Here is a 13,578-nt window from a genome sequence, read left to right as displayed (position 1 = left end):
AATGATGGGTAATAATAATAATAATGAGCACAGTGAAGAAAAGTTGATGGAACGGTAGATCTGTTGGGTTTCGTTTGCCGGAAAAGGAGAGCCGGTGGAGGAAAAGGCCGGATCACCAAAAAAATCCCTCGAACGGTGACAAAAAACAACCGCAAGGTTCTCCTTTTAAAGAGACAGATGCTTCCTGCCGGTTGAAAAGTCGTCTGAAAACTTGGTCGTCTGGATCTAGCTTGTTCGTACGACCTCGATGCTTCACCGGAACTATCTTTCTGGTCTGGAGATGGTCCAAAGATCACCTGAGCTTAGAGACCTGCACAAACAAGACCCACCTACCTTTTGCCCTGTGAAGCTTCTGGCCGACTCAAGGTCCAGCCGGAGAAGATGACAGTAACAAGCTCTAGCCGTAGTAGAGAGTCTTAGCAAGCTCTATCCGACGCAAGCTCTAGCCGTAGAATAAACCTTCTACCGGAGAAGATGGCCGGAGTAGAGGGTTGAACGGTCGTATGTACGGAAGGGTAGAACTGTTAGATGTACGGAGAGAAAAAAATGTAGAGAGAGAAAAAGTTTATTCGTATGTTGAGTCAATGCCTGTCTGTAAATCTTGACAAAGCGATATTGATGTCTGTGTGAAAACACGGGTTCTTTCAAGTACAAGCCAGCCATATATTATAAAACAAGATTATGTATTAAATCTAAATCTTAAATATATATAAATGAAATCTTCTTAAATTCTCTCAAACCACCATATTGTATTATTTGTAAATGAAGGTTTATCATGCATTAAACTGAATTCACGGGTATGGGTCTCACCAAACCCAGATAGCCTTTTAAACGGGTTATAACATCTCATTATATTAAAAATTAATCTCATCAAATATTTTATATGAAAATCATATAAATTTGGGATATACTAAAAATTAGTATCCGGTTTTTTTAAAGATACTATTTATAATTAAGAAACAATTTTATAGTAAAAAAATCGGTCATGGATCTCACCAAACTCATATAGCTTTTTTAAACCGGGTTATAACATCTCATTTATTTGTGAAACTCTTTTATCATCAAATCCTAAGTATATTAGTAACTTCCTAACAATAAATAAAATTAAAATCCAAAAAAATATATTAATACTATAAATGAATAATATAAAACAATCTCGTATCACAGGGAATAAAAGCTAGTTATATATATATGATAGCTAAGAAAAGAAGAACATGATTCTAGCCTTTCAAAACAAACAAAAGAATAAATTTAAATGGTTAGTATGTCGATAAACAAATTTATGATATTGTAGTCAATGTATATAATGTAAATTTTGAAAGAAGAAAGTATTTTAATTAATTTTTTTTATATACCTGAAAATACTAAAAAATAAATAAAGCAATGTTCCAACCACTTCAATCCCATTTGATATAATCTTTTTCTATAGCTAAACTGCTTCATTTTATTACTTAAGGATAACATGACATTAAAATATAAAAAGAAAAAAAAAGATGAAATAAATAACCATTAACACTTGCTTTATATATACATAAGAATAATGCTATTTTGGGTTGGATAATGACCCACATGGGATCCAAATAACAAATTGAGTTTGAAAATGTGAGGATGGTTGAGAGACTGACAAGTGATATATAGTAGTATTCTTTTATTATGAGTAGATTTGTTTACATGGGCTGCTAGTAACGTTTAAGGTTTAAATAATATTTGGGTCTAAGACAATTAATTTTATGTTATGTATGTACATGGGCCAGACTTGTTTAATAAGCCCAAGTTGTGTCAGATTACGTGTGTGTCGTTAGGTGTTAAACGACTTGTCTGTTTTGCGCGACAGTTACCTAGAACAGTTGCACCGTTTAATCTTATATTTATATGTGTGGTGATGTAACTTTCAAGAATAGATCATCTGATCATTATCATAATATTTACATCAGTTGATTTATCAAGTATTACTCAATTCACGTTCTGTTGTGTTATTCGATTTCATCATGAGACATGTTTGGAATCAACGTCAATGGATCGGGTCGGGCAAGTACAAGTCACGGGTTAAAACGTGTTCGGGTCAAACAGGTTCATTTGGTCAGGGTCTGGGTGAGAATGAGTTTCGGGTAAAAAACGGTTTCTTTTTAAAAACATGTTTTTTAAATACTTATTGAAACACTTGTATTCAATTTACAAATCTATTTTTCACCTTTCTACCTTGAAGAATTCAATAATATTATGTCAGGTTTGAACTTGAGTTATGAACCTCTTGTATAAGAGACAAGTATCTTCACCAAGTTGGCAGCCCCGTATCAACAAAAGCTTACTTTAATACTACTTTAATTGATTTTCAAAACTATAAAAAGTAATAATTTAATTTTCTGTCAAGAGAACTTTAAGGAAAAAGTTTTTATCTTTTATAGAAGATGATGTTAAGTTATATACATGAAAAAAATTAAGTCAAACTTTGTAAAAATCAATAAATCATAAATTATTTGAAAGGGTAAACAATTAAACTAAAAAATGAGGGTGCCAAAGGAAAGTAATTGAGGTTTGTTCCTTTGTTTCGGATTATAGGATCGAGTGTGAATAACCGATTCTTAATTCTAGCTTGGCGGGCGGAGTTGGATGGAGCCCAGTCCTTGGCCGAAAGGAATATTGGGGTTGATTTGGTTGATTGCCCTGCGTGTGGCGATATGGAGGAGACTGCCAATCACGTATTTGTGTCTTGTAGGTTAGCCCAAGCGGTTTGGCAAGCAATCACTCTTTGGTGCAACGTCCCTCACATTTATGCTTTTAATATTAGGGATATCCTTGAGCTACACAAATTGTCAAAGTTCCCTAGGAGGAAGGTGAAGTTTTCCACGTGGTTTGTTTAGTCTCATCGAGTTATACATGGAATGCGTGAAACGACATGGTTTTTAATGGTATGGCCTTACAGCCACGTTATGTACAAAACGCCAAAAAAAAATATATAATGCCGGGGGGCGGTGTGCCCCCGGCGTTTTAACCCATAACGCCTCTCATAACTTGCCACTGCGGGTGATCTAATATTGAAGATATTATGAAATCATACCCCATATCATATCACCTAATTATCTCCTAAACATATTCTTATATCAATGTCACGTTAAACATGTATTAGGAAAGTTTGTTACTCTTTCCTTTTATCCTTTTCTTTGTAATCATATATGTATTGGGTATGATAATAAAAGAAATCAATTAGCTTATTACCATTTTCTTCAATTAAAGGTCTTAGTTACCTTTTGGGTTAAAAACTAGATCGGGGGTGTGTTTGTTGTCTTGAAAGGACCGAAGTAGTGTAGTAGGTTAGTCTTTATGATGGTTTGATAGGTTGTGGTGGTGGGTTAGTTTCTTATTAGTTCGTCTTTTCTTGTATTTAGTGTGTTATTTTAATAAATTGCTTTTGTTAACCGTTAAAAAAAAGTTGAAACAAAACAAAAAGTATTTCAAACTAAATGAAATAAATTAATTAAAAGGAAAAAAATATATACTCAATGTATAAAGAAAAAAAAAATTTAACTATCATACCGCCCTACAACCACCACTTCCGCCGTACCGGAAAAGAAGTATATGGGTCATCCCAGGTTCACTCCACTCATCTCTTTTCAGTTTACATCCCAATGTACTTTGACCGGTCAGAGGGTCCTTTGACCGCTTTTGTTACATCCTGCTACATGGGACTATGAAATGAAATTATTAGAGTTTGGTGGCAACATTTCTTATTTTAGAAACCCTTGTCTACCCTTGTTATAGTTATTGCATTCAAAGTTAAATTTTGAAATTACAATTATTCTATGGGCCATCTAGAGTCTAATACACACCATTTGACATCTGATCCCACACCGTTTTAAATGGCTGTTTAAATAGAGATTGGACGATCGTTTTGACCCAACATTTCCAAAGTCGGACCGTTCCAACCAATAATTTTAATAGGTTGACCCTAGTGGTCAGAATGATCGCCCGAATTTTGTTTAAATGTCGTTCTAATTATCAAAGTATTACTTTTTTTGGTCAAAATGACATCAGAATGTTTCATGAACAAAAGTTTAATGTCATGAACCCTTATTCTATACAACTAGGGGTGCAAACGAGCCGAGTTGCTCGCAAACCGCTCAACCTCATATCGATTAAAAGCTCAAAACGAGCTAAGCCTGAGCCTAAGTTATTGAGCTCGAGCTCGAGCCTTGTATGGAAAGCTAGTTTAGGCTCATCGAGCCGTGTGTATTTTTAAATATTACGTACTTATTTTGGTCTTCTATGTATTAAGTAACACCTCACAAGCTGAAGCTGAGATTAGGCTCATTTTATGTTTTCATCAAAATATATAAAATAATAAAAAAAATGTATATAAATTAATAATAAATAATAAACAAGCTACACCCGAGCTTAAAAAAACTCCCGAATTGAGCTTGAGCTTTAGAAAAAAGCTTATTACGAGCCGAGCTCTCGTAAATCAAAGCAAGCAGAGCTCTGACTCGGCTCAGCTCATTTACTTAATAATGCAACAGAATAAAGACTCTATCCGCCGCCTTTTCCTTAACGGAAGCTTACTATTAAAGGACACTCCATCTTCTTTATGACCCTCTGTTAGTTTCTTACATCTGAAGAACATCAAAATCAAGAACATCTTACTACACTCAGTTACTCCATAAACAATGGCGATCCACATAATCTCAAGAATCGGTATGCTTTATGAGTCTCTGATGAACCCTGCTGCTGATTTCTTGTTGAACCCAATTTTCTTACATGGGTGTGTTGCTTCTGTACAATTTGTGGTCTTGTTATTCATATTAATCTCTTGGGTATGCAAAAAATTTAGAACTGATCTAACTGTGGTTCCAACACAGAGTGCTTCTAGTTGTTTGTTTTACAAACAAACTCTTTTATGTTCTCTTGCACTTTCACTGTTTAATCTTGTTTTGTGTATCTTGGAGACTAGTATTTGTTGGTATAGAAATGACTGGACGGTTGGAAGCAATGTGATCATTTTGCATGTTGTTCTTGGAACAGTGGTTTGGTCCTTTGTTTCGGTTTATTTACACGCACTTGTTTCGAATTCGTCTACAGGGTACCCTGTTATTTTAAGGGTTTGGTGGGTGTTCTTCTTTTCGGTTTCTTGTTATCTCGTTGTGGTAGACTATGTTTATTATAAAAGAACCCATGATTCAATTTCGATGTTCGTTGTGTCTGATTCGGTGTCTAGTATCATGGGTTCGTTTCTTTGTTTTGTGGGGTTGTTCCATAAAACCGAGGCGGAATCCCAAAGTCATAATCTTGAAGAACCCCTTTTGAATGCTGGTGTGCCTAGCGGTGAAATTACGCCAACCTATGAAAATGCGAGTTTCGTTAGCCTGCTGACATTTTCCTGGGTGAGTTGCTTAATTGCAAAAGGCAACAAAAGGCCATTAGACCTTAAAGATGTCCCTCAACTTGCAAGTATTGATAGGGTCGGAGAAGTGTTTCCTGTTTTGTTAAACAAAGTAGAGTCTTTACGCAATGGGGAGAATCAAATCACTACATTTAGTCTCTCAAAAGCCTTATTCTGCATTATGTGGAAAGATGTTGTGGTCACGGGAGTGTTTGCTTTAACGTATACTTTGTCTAGTTATGTTGGTCCTTACCTCATAAACTCATTCGTTCAATATCTGAACGGAAATCAAGATTATGAAAACCAAGGTTTTGTTTTGGTGGCTGCGTTTGTCGTTTCAAAAATTATCGGCTGCTTAGCACAACGACATTGGTGGTTCAAGCTCCAGCAGGCCGGAATTAGGGCCAGATCCGCAATCGTTGCCATGATTTACCAAAAGGGTCTGACTCTTTCTAGTCAGTCAAAGCAAGGGAACTCGAGTGGCGAAATCATAAACCTTATGGCTGTTGATGCTGAAAGGATATGTACCTTTGTTTGGCATATGCATGCTTTGTGGCTAGTACTAGTGCAAGTAGGTGTTTGTTAGACAATATATTATGTTAGATCTTATATTTACAATCTTGATTTTAGATGGTAGTTGAATGTAATATTCTACCCTATATATAGGGATCTATTATAATGCATTAGTCAAGAAATCAATAACCAAAATCACATTACGTGTTTTAACTTGGTATCACAGCCAAGGTATTCAAACCCTAGCTGTCGTCAACAACCAATTGCAGCCTACATCATATATATTTTTTTTTCTCTTCTCTGTCGATCAACAACTCTACCCTAATTCATCATGGCCATGATTACTACCTTTACAACTGTGAAGAAAACAGCACACAACTCCCATAAATTCGCTTTCAAACTATCACCCACCAATTATGGGTATTGGAAAGCCATGATCCATCCCTTCTTAGTCACCAACAATTTATTTGGCTACATAGATGGGACAATCCCATGCACACTGCCTAAAACAGCTGCCACAACTGATACTGCATCAGCTGATAATCCTAGCTATCATCATTGGATCTCCAATGATGCACACGTAAGAATGATTGTCATCTCTACTATATCTGAAGCTTCTTTTCAACATGTTCAAGGAATAACATATAGAGATCTCTTGCTTTCGCTTGAGAGGGCATATGCACCACATAATTCTTCCCGGGAATACACTCTCAAAACTCAACTCTTAAAGATTGAGATGAAAGGAGATGAAACTCCAATCTCCTATCTCAACCGCGCCCAAGAATATGCTAGTGCCCTAGCCAACATTGGTGAACCAACCAAAGACAAAGACTTGGTTATGCTTGCCATCTCCGGTCTTCGTGATGAATACAATGGCCTCAAGGCAAATCTTCTAGGCCGATACCCACCGGTAAAATTTAACAAATTGCATGGCCTTATTTCTGATTATGACTTTCTGGTAAACAAATCCATGAAACCCTCTCCACAAGCTTTCATGGCCTCCACTACCAATCCCCTGCTGCAACCAAACACATTCCCGCAAAATCAATTAAATGCTTTGCATCAGCTAGCATCCGAACTGGGGTATCAACTTCATCCTACCGTCTCTCAAAACCCTCAACCTCAAGCATTCTATGCAAACCGCCCATCAAACAATTATCGTGGCAACAGGCGTAGCAATTCACGTGGCAATACACGTGGTAATTATTCCAACAGAACTCATGATGGCTCTCGTGGACACGGCAACAACCAAAACCGACAACAGCAATTTGCATGGGCTTCAACTCAGAACACAGTTTATGGCCACTGTAATCGTTGTGGCATCCAGCATCTGCCTTCCCAATGCCCTAATCAGTCCAATTCCTCTGCTATCCGTGCATCACCTCAAGCAAACTATGCAAATTTTACTGAGCTTGGGTCACAATCTGGTTCTACATGGATTCCCGACACGGGTCCAACAGTCACGTCACACCGGACTTCACAAGTTTGGATAACTCCGAGGCATATTCTGGTAACGACAACCTTCATGTCGGCGACGGTAAACCTTTACCCATTCTTCATATTGGCTCTTCCAAAATATATTCTCTAAACAAAATTTTTAATCTTTCTAATATTCTTCACGTACCCGATGTTACAAAGAACCTCTTATCTGTTCAAAAATTTTGTACTGATAATGATGTTTTCTTTGAATTTCACTCATCTTTTTTTGTTGTGAAGGACGAATCTACACGGTCCATCCTACTCACGGGTCCAAGTAATGGTGGTTTGTACTCGATCCGTCTTCCCCAATTGAAGTCTCTTCCACGTCTTTCCTTCACCGCCACTAGAGCTTCTTCAACCATTTGGCACCAACGTCTCGGACATCCTCATGCTTGTGTTTTCCAAACTATTGTTTCTAGTTGTTCTTAACCTGTTTCTACAAAACTATTTCCAGTTTTATGTTCTGCTTATCAAATGGGAAAATCTTCTAAGTTATCTTTGAATAATTCAATTTTTCGTAGTAATAATATTTTAGATTTGGTTTATTGTGATGTTTGGGGCCCTGCTTCATCACTTTCTTTTGATGGATATAGATACTTTATGTTATGTGTTGACCACCATTCAAGATATATGTGGTATTATCCATTAGCACAAAAATCTGACGTTTATTCCACTTTTAAATCATTTGTGACAATGGCCGAACGACATTTTAGTACCAAACTTAAAAATGTGCAAACTGACTAGGGGGAGAGTTCCGCAATCTCACACATTTTTTCTCCTCACTAGGTATTATTCATCGTCGTTCTTGTCCTCACACGAGTGAGCAAAATGGTATCGTTGAACGTCGAAATCGACACGTTGTCGAAACGGGCCTCTCTCTCCTTGCTCATTCTAACACTCCACTACGTTTTTGGAATTTTGCATTTGAAACAGCCGTTTACTTAATCAACCGACTACCCTCCCAAACCTACTCAAACAAATCCCCTTTTGAGCATCTCTTCAAACAAACACCAGATTACTCCTTTCTTCGTGTTTTTGGATGTCAATGTTTTCCCTACCTCCGTCCGTATAATCGACATAAATTAGATTTCCGATCTACACCTTGTGTATTTTTTGGATATAGTCCTATTCATCATGGGTATCGATGTTTGGACTTGACTACCGATCTTGTGTATATTGCACGTCATGTTCGATTTAACGAGCATCTTTTTCCATTTACACCAGTTCCTTTAACCGAGCCCACCACCAATCCAGCCCCTTATTTCTCCACCTTTCCAACACATGTTAACACTACACTGCCCACTCCTAACCAGCCCGAACCAGCCCCCATTACCGAAACAGCCCCTGTTACCGAACCAGCTCCTGCTACCGAACCAGCCCTTGTTACCGAAACAGCCTCTACTACACCACCTGCACCAGTCCCTACTTCTAACAAACCCACCACTCCACAACCTGACCTTCAGCCCATTCCCATTCAAACACCTACTATACCATCTCGCACTCGTCCAGCTAATCTTCGGCCCAATCCGAAACCCACCACTCGCTATAATCCATCTTCCTATCATACATCCACTGATCTAACTCCTTCTCTTGAGCCATCCTCGTTTACCGTCGCTAACAAATTTCCGGAGTGGCGTCAAGCCATGGCTGAAGAGTTTGGTGCTCTTGTTAAGAATGGCACATGGTCTCTTGTCCCTTATGCTAAAAATACTAATGTTATTGATTCCAAGTGGGTTTACAGGTTAAAGCGGGATCAGCACGGTAATGTCACTCGTTACAAAGCACGACTTGTAGCTAAAGGGTTTCGCCAACAACCGGGTGTTGATTTTCAAGAAACTTTTAGTCCCGTTATCAAGGCTACTACCATTCGGGTCGTACTATCACTTGCGGTCACCAATCAGTGGTCACTTCGCCAATTAGATGTCCAAAATGCTTTTCTCCATGGTGACTTGAAAGAAACCGTCTACCTTCGTCAACCACCTGGTTTTGTTGACAAGACTCATCCAAATCACGTGTGTCTTCTTCATAAGTCTTTATACGGCCTGAAGCAGGCTCCACGAGCCTGGTTTGAACGCTGCTCTACACCAACTCGGTTTCTCGGGTTCCAAAACTGACCCGTCACTCTTTATTATGAAGTCTCAGGGTACTCTTGTGTATGTGCTTGTTTATGTTGATGACATTATTGTCACAGGGAACAATCCGAAAGCTATTGATGGTGTTATTACCAGGTTAAGCAACTCGTTCGCGATAAAAGATTTGGGCAATCTTCACTATTTCTTGGGTATTGAGATCATTCCTCATGGAAAAAGTCTTATTTTGTCTCAACAAAAGTATATCCGTGAACTAATTACGCGTGCTGGGCTTACTGATTGTAAATCGGTTTCTTCGCCTATGAGTAGTTCTCAAATTTTATCTCGCGGTGACAGCCCTCAACTTACTGATCCTACCAAATATCGTCAAATTGTTGGGGGTCTTCAATATGCCTCCCTCTCGCGTCCGGATATCACTTTTGCTGTGAATAAAGTTCGTCAGTTTATGCATGCCCCAACTGATAACCATTGGTTAGCTGTTAAACGGATTCTGCGCTATTTGAAGGGTACATCTCATTTTGGGTTGTTCATTCGACATGACTTTGGATCTACTCTTCTGCTTTTACCGATGCTCATTGGCACAACACTCTCAAAGCATACTCTGATGCTGACCGGGCAGGATGTCCAGATGACCGTCGATCCACAGGGGGGTTTGCTGTCTATTTAGGGTCCAATCTTGTCTCATGGAATGCTCGTAAACAACGTACGGTTTCTCGTTCTTCAACTGAATCCGAGTATAAAGCTCTTGCTGACACGGTTGCTGAAATAACTTGGTTGGAGGCTCTCTTGAATGAACTCGGTATTGTCACCAAGTCTTCACCTATACTATGGTGTGACAATCTAGGTGCCACCTATCTATCTGCTAATCCCGTGTTTCATGCTCGCACAAAACATGTTGAAGTTGATTTCCATTTTGTCAGAGAAAAGGTGGCTCGAGGCAAACTTAAAGTTCAATTCGTATCTACAAATGATCAAATCGCTGACGTGTTCATAAAACCGCTACCGTCACAAAGATTTCTACTTCTAAGGTCCAAGTTGCAGGTCGTTCCCCGCCCTCAACTTGCGGGGGAATGTTAGACAATATATTATGTTAGATCTTATATTTACAATCTTGATTTTAGATGGCAGTTGAATGTAATATTCTACCCTATATATAGGGATCTATTGTAATGCATTAGTCAAGAAATCAATAACCAAAATCACATTACGTGTTTTAACTGTGTTGGATTAGCACTTTTGTACAAAAACTTAGGACTAGCCTTCATTGCTTCATTAATCGCCACAATTCTTGTGTTGTTGGCCAATATTCCACTTGGAAACATCCAAGAAGAGCTTCAACGTGACTTGATGAACTCCAAAGATAAACGGATGAAATCGACTTCTGAAATCCTGAGAAATATGAGGATTCTTAAACTTGATTGGGAAATGAAGTTTTTGTCCAAAATCATCAAACTTAGAGATGAAGAAGAAGATGCATTGAAGAAGTACACATATACTTTATCCGTGACTACTTTTATCTTCCGGGGTGCTCCGATTAACGTTGCGGTGGCCACTTTTGCAACATGTTTATTTGCTGGCATCCCCCTTGAATCAGGGAAAGTACTTTCCGCACTTGCAACATTTAAGATAGTTCAAGGGCCGATTTATGATCTTCCCAAATCGATATCAGTGTTTTTTCAAATGAAAGTCTCGCTTGATCGAATTGCCACATATCTTTGCCTCAGCGACATTGATTCTAGTGCTGTTAATAAGGTTGCACTAGGTAGTTTTTTGAAACCGCTGTTGAGATCATAGATGGTAATTTTTCTTGGGATTCAAATGCATCTTCTATCCCGACTTTGAAAGATATAAACCTCAGAGTGAATCATGGTATGCGGGTTGCGGTTTGTGGGACCGTTGGGTCAGGAAAGTCGAGCTTGTTGTCTTGATTTTGGGTGAGGTATCTAAGATATCAGGAAGTGTGAAAGTTGAAGGATCAAAGGCATATGTAGCTCAATCTCCTTGGATTCAAAGTGGAACGATCGAAGAAAATATTTTGTTTGGCAGAAGATGAATAGACAGAGGTACGAGAAGGTTCTGGAAGCATGCGCATTGATAAAAGATCTTGAAATTCTATCTTTTGGTGACCAAACTGTTATAGGGGAGCGTGGGATCAATTTGAGCGGCGGGAAGAAGCAGAGGATACAAATAGCTCGGGCTCTTTATCAAGACGCTGATATCTATCTTTTCGATGACCCTTTTAGTGCTGTTGATGCTCATACAGGAAGTCATCTGTTTAATGTAAGTGATTTTCGATTTTGCTTTTGTTCCAAGAACCTTTCGTTGTTTTGAAAATATATAAAGGTTTAATTACATAACTTGAATGTATTTTTGTGTTTATAAATAACAGGAATGCATAATGCGATTACTGAACTCAAAGACAGTTATTTATGTCACGCATCAAGTAGAGTTCTTACCAGCTGCAAATTGTATCCTGGTTAGCCATTTAAGTCTTTTATTTTGTTTAGTTTGTATGATAGAATTTGGTCTGATATTAGTAGGGGTGCAAACGAGCCGAGCTGCTCGCGAGCTACTCGAGATCGGCTCGTTAATAAGCTTGATCGACCCGGCTTAATCGATCCCGAGCCCGCTCAAGCCTAAAAGTAAGTTCGTTTAATAAATGAGCCCCAGCCCGGGCTTCACTAATCGAGCTCGAGCCGGCTCACGAGCCTGTCATTTATATAACTTTTTAAAATATATATTTAATAATTATTAATATATATATATATATATATAATGTTATGAGAAAATAAATAAGAATTAACTAAATATATATTATAATATGCATACTATTATAATAAAAAAAATATATATATAAATAAATAATTATAATTATATAAAAAATAATTGATAAAAAGTAAACGAGCCGAGCTTGAGCTTGAAAATTTTACTCACGAGCCGAGCTCGAGCTTTGACAATAGAGCTCTAGCTTTATGTAAGCTAAACGATTGCACCCCTAGATATTTGGGTCAAAATGGTCAAATGCCCGGTAACTCCATTTTTGTTCGGTATATATGCAGGTCTGATTGATGAATATGATTCCCGAACAAAGTTGCTGGAAGATAAATCGTCCTCATTTGCAAAGCTTGTCGCTGAGTATAGCATGAGATCCAGTTCCAGCAGTTAGAACCTTGCAGGTATGACTAATTTATATATTCTTGTTGGTTTTTGGAGGTTAAATAAATATTACATTGAAGAGCAGCTTGTTCACCAAACTTAATCTTGATATACTACAGGCACAGCATGGTGGAAGACAAATGATTTGAAGTACCCGATACTCCTAAGGATAGCTCGAGATCCCTATAAGCTATAACAATTGGTAAGTCCTCATTGTAGCCGCCTACATCCAAGTATACTGGAAGCTTTGAATGTTGATGAGGTGTGTTGAAAGTTGGTTGCTAAAGGAATCAAATGGTAATTTCATTTGGTTACAGTTATAAAATGATTGTAATTATACATTAACAGTGTAGACTTAACTACAGTAACTTTTGGTGGTACATGTAGTCACTACATCCACATTGCATCAAATGTTAACGACAAAAAATCTATTGGTTGTATAGAAGTTATGACATTGTGTTTGAACTTTGAATGACATATGTGTAAAACTTTAGCACTAATATTTGATGATTATATATAACTTATTTGTATCTCTTATGGCAATCTGTTAGTTATATAAAACTTATCAATATGGTCTTCATGTAACGCGCGGGGGACTAGCTTCTGGTTCTTTATAATGTATGCATGTCTTTCTGAAATGATGTTTGACAAAATTAAAAACTCAAATCAAGTGTCTACGTTTATTAAGTTTGTTAAATACTGCCTAAATTAATAGTTAAATCGTGAATAACAAATTTATTTATAAAAAGATTAAATTGTTAATAAAAAGTTAAATGTTTTCGTTTAGCCAATAAATGTAACGGCTATGTTTCTATAACAAAAAGAAATTAGTATAGAGCAAGTGTCTACGTTTATTAAACTTGTTAAGAGAGATTGTATTTTTATTAGTGATTTGACGATTGACGTATTTGTATTGTGTATTTGAAAGTAATTTAGTTTTATTTATTTATTTATTGTGTGAATTCG

At 37.5% G+C, this 13,578-nt stretch overlaps 1 pseudogene; it reads left to right on the top strand.

Moving 5' to 3' along the window:
* Positions 1 to 4,709: 4,709 nt before the first annotated feature.
* Positions 4,710 to 12,521, top strand: LOC143621432 (ABC transporter C family member 3-like; annotated as a pseudogene).
* Positions 12,522 to 13,578: the final 1,057 nt, after the last annotated feature.

Source organism: Bidens hawaiensis, unplaced genomic scaffold (genome assembly GCF_021521415.1).
Source record: "Bidens hawaiensis isolate Kalapana, Puna unplaced genomic scaffold, B.hawaiensis_p1.1 tig00002866_1, whole genome shotgun sequence".
Taxonomy (NCBI): Eukaryota; Viridiplantae; Streptophyta; class Magnoliopsida; order Asterales; family Asteraceae; genus Bidens; species Bidens hawaiensis.
This window is presented reverse-complemented; position numbering and strand designations above follow the sequence as displayed.